The sequence below is a fragment of the Giraffa tippelskirchi genome, chromosome 2, assembly GCF_054371585.1.
Source record: "Giraffa tippelskirchi isolate mGirTip1 chromosome 2, T2T-mGirTip1v1.2.pri, whole genome shotgun sequence".
Taxonomy (NCBI): Eukaryota; Metazoa; Chordata; class Mammalia; order Artiodactyla; family Giraffidae; genus Giraffa; species Giraffa tippelskirchi.
The window spans coordinates 24,060,565-24,067,280 of record NC_137276.1 but is presented as its reverse complement, the minus strand read 5'-3'; positions in this window follow the sequence as shown (position 1 = coordinate 24,067,280).

Genomic DNA, 6,716 nt, shown 5'->3' with positions numbered 1-6,716 from the left:
TTTTCCTTTCCTTTCTTTCTAATCTTTGTCTCTTCCGTCTTCCTAGCTTCCTCCTTCAAAATATATTATGTAATTAAAATATAAGCTTTAATATTTATGCCAGAACTATTTATGCTTGAATTCTTCCTTTCAAAACAGCTGAACAAAACAACTGTGCTATGATAAAGAAGACTAGTATTTCTAAGCCACGTGGCCTTCATTTCTTACCCTCAAAACAGAAGAGAACAGAAATCAGCCTGGTGTATGATTTAACCTTTTTCTTTTTTAATGAATAAGGAACATCATGGCACACATTTTTATTTAACTTTTTGAAATGTTGGACTTTGTGTTTGATTGCGTACTATGAATCAAAGAACACAAGGTAACCAGCCATGCTGTATTTTTATGTGTTTTCATTTGTTTAGACTATTCACATTATATAGCCAAAACATCAAGCCATTTAATGGAATTATTTTTCTCACTTCACTTCTATATGTGGTTCTTTTCTTTTAAAGTGTTTATAGTTCCTATACTTTTTTCAAAGTCTCTAGTCAGAAGTCAAAGAAACTATTTAGATGTTTTACAAATTATGAAGTTTACATTTTCATTCTTTCCTCATCATATACGATCCTTGCAGGTATTTATTTTGTGGTTTATCTGACACATTATAAATCCAGTTGTCAAATCAGGCTATGACTGGAAACAATTCCTAAGTCACTATAACTAGCAGGGTGACACTGGCCTTGAAGGACTCCTGCACAGAAAGTGTAAGAAGCAGCGTCGGTAAAGAACTAATCAGAGCTCCTGAGTGATAAGGCTGGAATGTAGACAAATATAGCTAAGGAAGGACAGAGAGCAAATGAGGAGATGGGAATGGACAGACAGACGGGAGAGTTGGTTGGAAGCATGTGCCATCAGCAGTCCTCAAGGAGATCATAAATCCAGGTAGCCTCCAGTCTAGCCCAAAGGTTTCTTTTGTTCAATAGAACTCTCTTTTTAGACAAAGTTGGCAAATACGTTTCAACTTTCATACTATAATCAATTGACAGTGAAGTATGGAACTTTCATGAGTGGAGAGACAATGCATTTCATTTTGCTTAGAACGTTCTTATTTCATACTTTTATTCAAGCATTTATTAATAGCTCTCTCTGAGGCTCTCTGAAGAGCCCTAGCTTCAACAATCAATTATGTTGTCACCTCACCTATGAGAAAGATCCTAAGTCCTCCTAAAACTCTGTAAGAATGTTTTTGATTGATTTGTGATGTTTCCCCAGGGTTAAGAGTAGTTTAAAAAGCTGGGAGAGTTGGCAGTGTAACATATGTACCTCGTGTTCGCCATATCCAAATTAATGGATGAGCCTGACACAAATACTTTGTTTAACCGAAAGAAGAAGAAGAATAAAGGAAGTCAAAAAATGGGAGTCTACAACTTGACAACATATTCTATATTGGCACGTGTGAAAAATATAAAAGGAAATGGTGATTTTATTTAAGATGCACCAGTGAAGTTGCTCAGTCATGTCCAACTCTTTGTGACCCCATGGACTGTAGCCTACCAGCTCCCCCATCCATGGAATTTTCCAGGCAAGAGTCCTGGAATACGTTGCCATTTCCTTCTCCAGGGGATCTTTCCGACCCAGGGATAGAACCCAGGTCTCCCACATTACAGGCAGATGCTTTAGCATCTGAGCCACCAGGGAAGTCATTAATAAAATTTTAATATCATTTTCTGGTTCATTAATTGTAAGAGGAACATCTTTCACATTGTATCATAGTTGAAATCAAGAAACATGTTACAACTGATGGACTATTGTCATTTCATTACCAGCATATATGTTCTTAGTGCTACGTGAAATAGTAGTACATTGTACTTTCCCTGATTTACTTTTCTCTTACCCTTTTCTTAAGAGCTGTGTCCTAAGAATTCACTTCTCTAAAATGGAGTGACCCATAAGGAATAACTCTGAAGTGAATTTAGGAATAACCCATAAGGAATAACTCTGAAGTGAACCCCTGAGTTTCTCTGGAGGACTTTTTCTGAGATCACATTCTTTCTTGGCTTTTTCCCTGTAGTGGGCAGAATGACGACCCCTCAAAATGTCCATATCCTAATACCCAGAATTATCTGTGAATATGTTACATCACATGAAGAAGGGAAATTAAGGTTGTAGATTGGATTAAGTGGTTATACTGTTAATCAGATGACCTTAAATAGGGAGATTATAGTACATGACCTGGGTATGACTCTTATAATCACAAACATACTTGAAAGTGGAAGAGGAAGGTAGATGAGGAGGTCAGGGTGATGAAATGTGAGAAGAAATCCAGCTGCTGTTGCTGGCATTGAACATGAGCCAAAGAATGGTGGTCTCTAAGTTGGAAGGCCAAGGAAATGCATTCTTCTCTGCAGCCTCCAAAAAGGAGCACAGTCCTACCAATGTTGGTTTCAAGCTAGTGAGACCTATGTTGTGATTCTGACCAATAAAACTTAAGACTTAAAAAAAAAAAAAAAAGATATGCTGCTTTAAGCTACTAACTTTGCAATAATTTATTACAACAGTAATAGGAAATGAATACACTCTTCTTTCCTGTGCTACTTAAAACTTTTCAATAGTATATTGCACTTAGGAAAAATCTTGCATTCTCAGTTTGGCTTACAAGGTCTTGCACGACCTTCCCTCTGCCTGTATCTGTCAACTTCCTTCAGATGCTCATGAAAAGCAATCTCCTTTCTTTCCGTAGTTTTGCATCTGCCCTATCCTCTCCCTGGGACGCTCTTCCTTCCTTTGCTCTTGGCCCACTTCTACTCATTACTCACATCCTAGTTTAATATTTCTTTTCCTTAGGGAAGACTATCATGTTTTCCAGACTTCTAAGGATTTTAAGAAACCTGGTAAAAATTTACTAAGCATTCCATGTGATTTACCGTTTCAAGTCTTTCTCCCCTACTAAATGGTAAATTCCATGGGAGCACAAATACCTTCCTTATGTTCATCCTTATGAATACAGGCCTATTACAAAAACTGGCACAAAAGTATTTCCTGATTAAATGATAACTTCTGTGAGGCAGAAACAGATGAGATAAACTTGAAAATCAAAGAAGATAATTTGCCCCAAGTTCGCACGTCTGGTAAGGGGCAAGTCTAGGATTCAAATTAAGGAGATTTGTTCTTGTTGTCAGAGTATGAGTGCTTATCAGAAAACACTCTATTATATTACCTCTTATAGGCTTAAAAAACAACTTTTGAGTATAATAAATACATAGTCAAAATTATATAAAATATAGGGTAGGGCCAGGTATAGAGAAGACATCTAACATGTGAGCAGTAAATGCCCAGAAAGATAGTTGGAAAGCACATGTGCTTATAGAGAAAACATATGAGTAGACAGTAGCACTGCCATGAGAAAATGGTACTCTATCCTCATCAGAAATCCCTTTGATCAAGCAGAAGCAACTGCTGATTAAACTTCTGATGGTTTCTCTCATTTCAAGATGTCTTCTCGATATAAAGAGTAACATCAACAATGTGTTGACCTGATTTTGCAGGCCCCGTGCCTATTGTGGTTTCATTAAATGCTAGTGAAAAAGTTAATTTCCCTCAATAATTCAAGTTCAATTCCAGTCCCTGAAAACAAATTTATCCTGCCTAACCATTAATAAATTGGCCGAATGTTAAATAGCACTTTAATTTTGTTTCACTAATGTTCATTAAACAACCAAAAAGGGAAAGAAGTTGATTATGTCAAGCTCACAATTTTTAATTAAAATGAAAAAAAAGCAGGAGCTTCTAATTTGCAAACACAGAGAAAGCTTCAGACAGCAAACAGATAAAATTTACTGTGCATACTGCAGGAAGAAAAAAAAAATCGTGGTTAATTAAAACTTCAGTCATTTAAAATGTCTCTACCGCAAACACAAATTGCTACTTTGCATCTTCCTATAAGCCTCCGAACTCTATGAAATGTCTCATAAGAAGAATCTTAAATATTGATGGTTGACTTTGTTATTGTATTTTGAATCATGAGCAATTGAACACTTTATAGAGGAAACATAATAGTGAAAGAAATACTGGCTGGGAATCAGAAAACTGTGGTTCTACTTCTCTTTGTTTTTTTTCTTATTCACACCGTGGTTGGGAATATTATGTCACTACATCTTCCCGTGCCTCAGTTTCTAGTAAAATAATACTTGCTCTTGGAAAAGCTGTCTTTTTATTATTATTATTATTTGATTTGCATTTATTTTCTTATATATACATTTTGGCAATAGGAGCTTGAGGCTGCCTTAGAACTGGGTCCTCAATTCAAGCCAATTGTCAGGAAAGAATATTCATAGACTAATTCACTTTGTCAGCCTGACCCTTAAGAATTTGATTCGGATACAAGGTGGCAGCTGGTCAACTCAGTTTGTCTAAAACCCACAGACATTCTTTTATCTTACTGTCTGAACAAAGGAAATATGCAAACTTTTCAATCCTCTGTCCTCCAGCCAAGGAAAGATAGAAAAGTTACGAGTCCCTGCAAAGTAACCACTTTTCAGAGCGCCACTAGTGAAAACACTTTGCTACAGAAGAGGTCATAGAAAAAAAGGTATAAAATTTGAATCCTATTTTAAATGCATTTGGAGAATTTGCTATATAAGAAAGCCTTGAGAAGAACACAAAAAATAAAAGAAATTTGTACATATATCACATAATCGATTTTACTTCTAATTTATCTGTACTTTAGGTGCACAGAGTTAAATTACATTATTCATGCCTTCTCTGTTTCATTGTATTATTTTCCCTTCATTTCTCATCCCTACTGCTATTGCCCTGCTTCTGAAAGGTACTCACACTAGTGTTTTTAATATATGTCTTTCCAATTTCCCTTCTGTGTACCTATTTAGATATATGTGTATCCTTGGAAAATATATGGTGTTAACATGTGTTTTTAATTTGCATAAATGGAACTATAAATCTTATTCTTGCTCCCTTTTCTTATTAACATGTTTGTGAGATGTAGTCTAATTGCAATAAATCTAGCTCTTTGTTTCTGACTCTGCATCATGTTTTATTTTGTGCATATACCATATTTTAATTAATCATTCCCCTGGGAATGGGTACATAGGTTGCTTCTAACTAGTGACAACCATCATCAAAAAAAGAAGGTTGATATGAAAAATCTGTGCATGTCTTTTTATTAATTCATGCAGGATTTTTATTTATTTTTTTGGATATAAACCTTGGAATAAAATTTCTTGATGTTAATAATATAAAAATACATCCTACATCCTAGGCACTGATAATCTCTTCTTCACAATGAACCATTTAATCACCCACTAGCCATATACAAACGTTTATTATAGTTTCAGCAGTACACTAATACATGACAATTTTGTAATTTAGCAATTTTTAAATTAAGAAAGATATCTTTTGTTCAAAATTGACCAGTTTTATTATAAAGTCACATAGAACATTATGATTCTGCAAATTTTCAGCTATTTATATGCATCTCTCCCCTATATTTCATTATTAACTAGAGTTATATTTTTCTAATGTTAAAACATAATTACATTTCTGTAATATAGTATAGGTTCGTGATGTATTTTTTTAATATAGCATTTGCTTCTGTTAGGTGTATTTAATTAAAAAATGTTACATCCATATTTAAAAGTGAAACTGACCTATGCTTTCTCTTCTTATACTACCTTTAAATTGGGTATCAATAAAAGTTAAATTTGTTAAAGCAACTGAATAATTCCCTTCATTATTTCATTTTGTTTTACCTTTTATAACCTCTTATATAAGATTTTGATTATCTGTTTTTTGAAAAATTAGCAGAACTCCCATTTAAAATAGGCCCAAGATTTTTGATGGAAATGGAGTTAGATGTTTGATTACTAATTTAAATTTTTGTTTCTATAATTGTATTATTGTTTCATTTTCAGTCAATTTTGGCATTTTATGCTTCCCAAAATGTATCAAGTTAATCTAGATGTTCATGCTTATTGATATGTAAATTGCTAAAAGTAGTCTTTCATTTCCAAAACCTATAATATGTATAATTATTTAAAAACAAAAGAAAAATGCAAATATAGTAGAAAAGAATGCAGGGAATAATGAGGAAATGTATATTCCTTCTTTACTGATTATAAAGTTATATTGAGACAGGCTGGGACCTGGGACCTTTTCCTGCAGTGTTTGCACCTGGACAATATGCAAAGAAACTATGTGGGACTAAAAATAATGGGTGCATGTACAGTCGTGCAAATTATGGACAAGATACAAAAAGAATACAAGACCCAACTGCTGCTCCTGAAGAGCCAGGAGAAAAAGCAATATGTTGGCACCAAAAGCAGGGTACTGTGCGTGCCCCCCTGCACCTAACAGCACCAAAGGGGTGGATAAACCACCCAAGTCACCCCTCAGACCTGACCTTGGAACCAATCTTAACATCAACTCATGTAAGGAACCAACTGGTCTTTCTTGAGGAGCGGATAAGAAAACCTGTTACTTGTTTTGCTCCCTCCTGCTGCAGCAGAGGCCCCAGTAAAGCCTTCCTCAATTTCTTGTCTGGCCTTTATCAATATCTATAGATTAAGAAAGGCTAAGCCCCTGGTCAATATCAATATCTAGCATGCATACAAACTCATCAAAATGTATTCATTAAATATATGCAAATTTATATTATAAGTATACTTCAATAAATCAATAAGGCAATTATAAAATGAGCATATGACTGGCTTTAAAGGCTA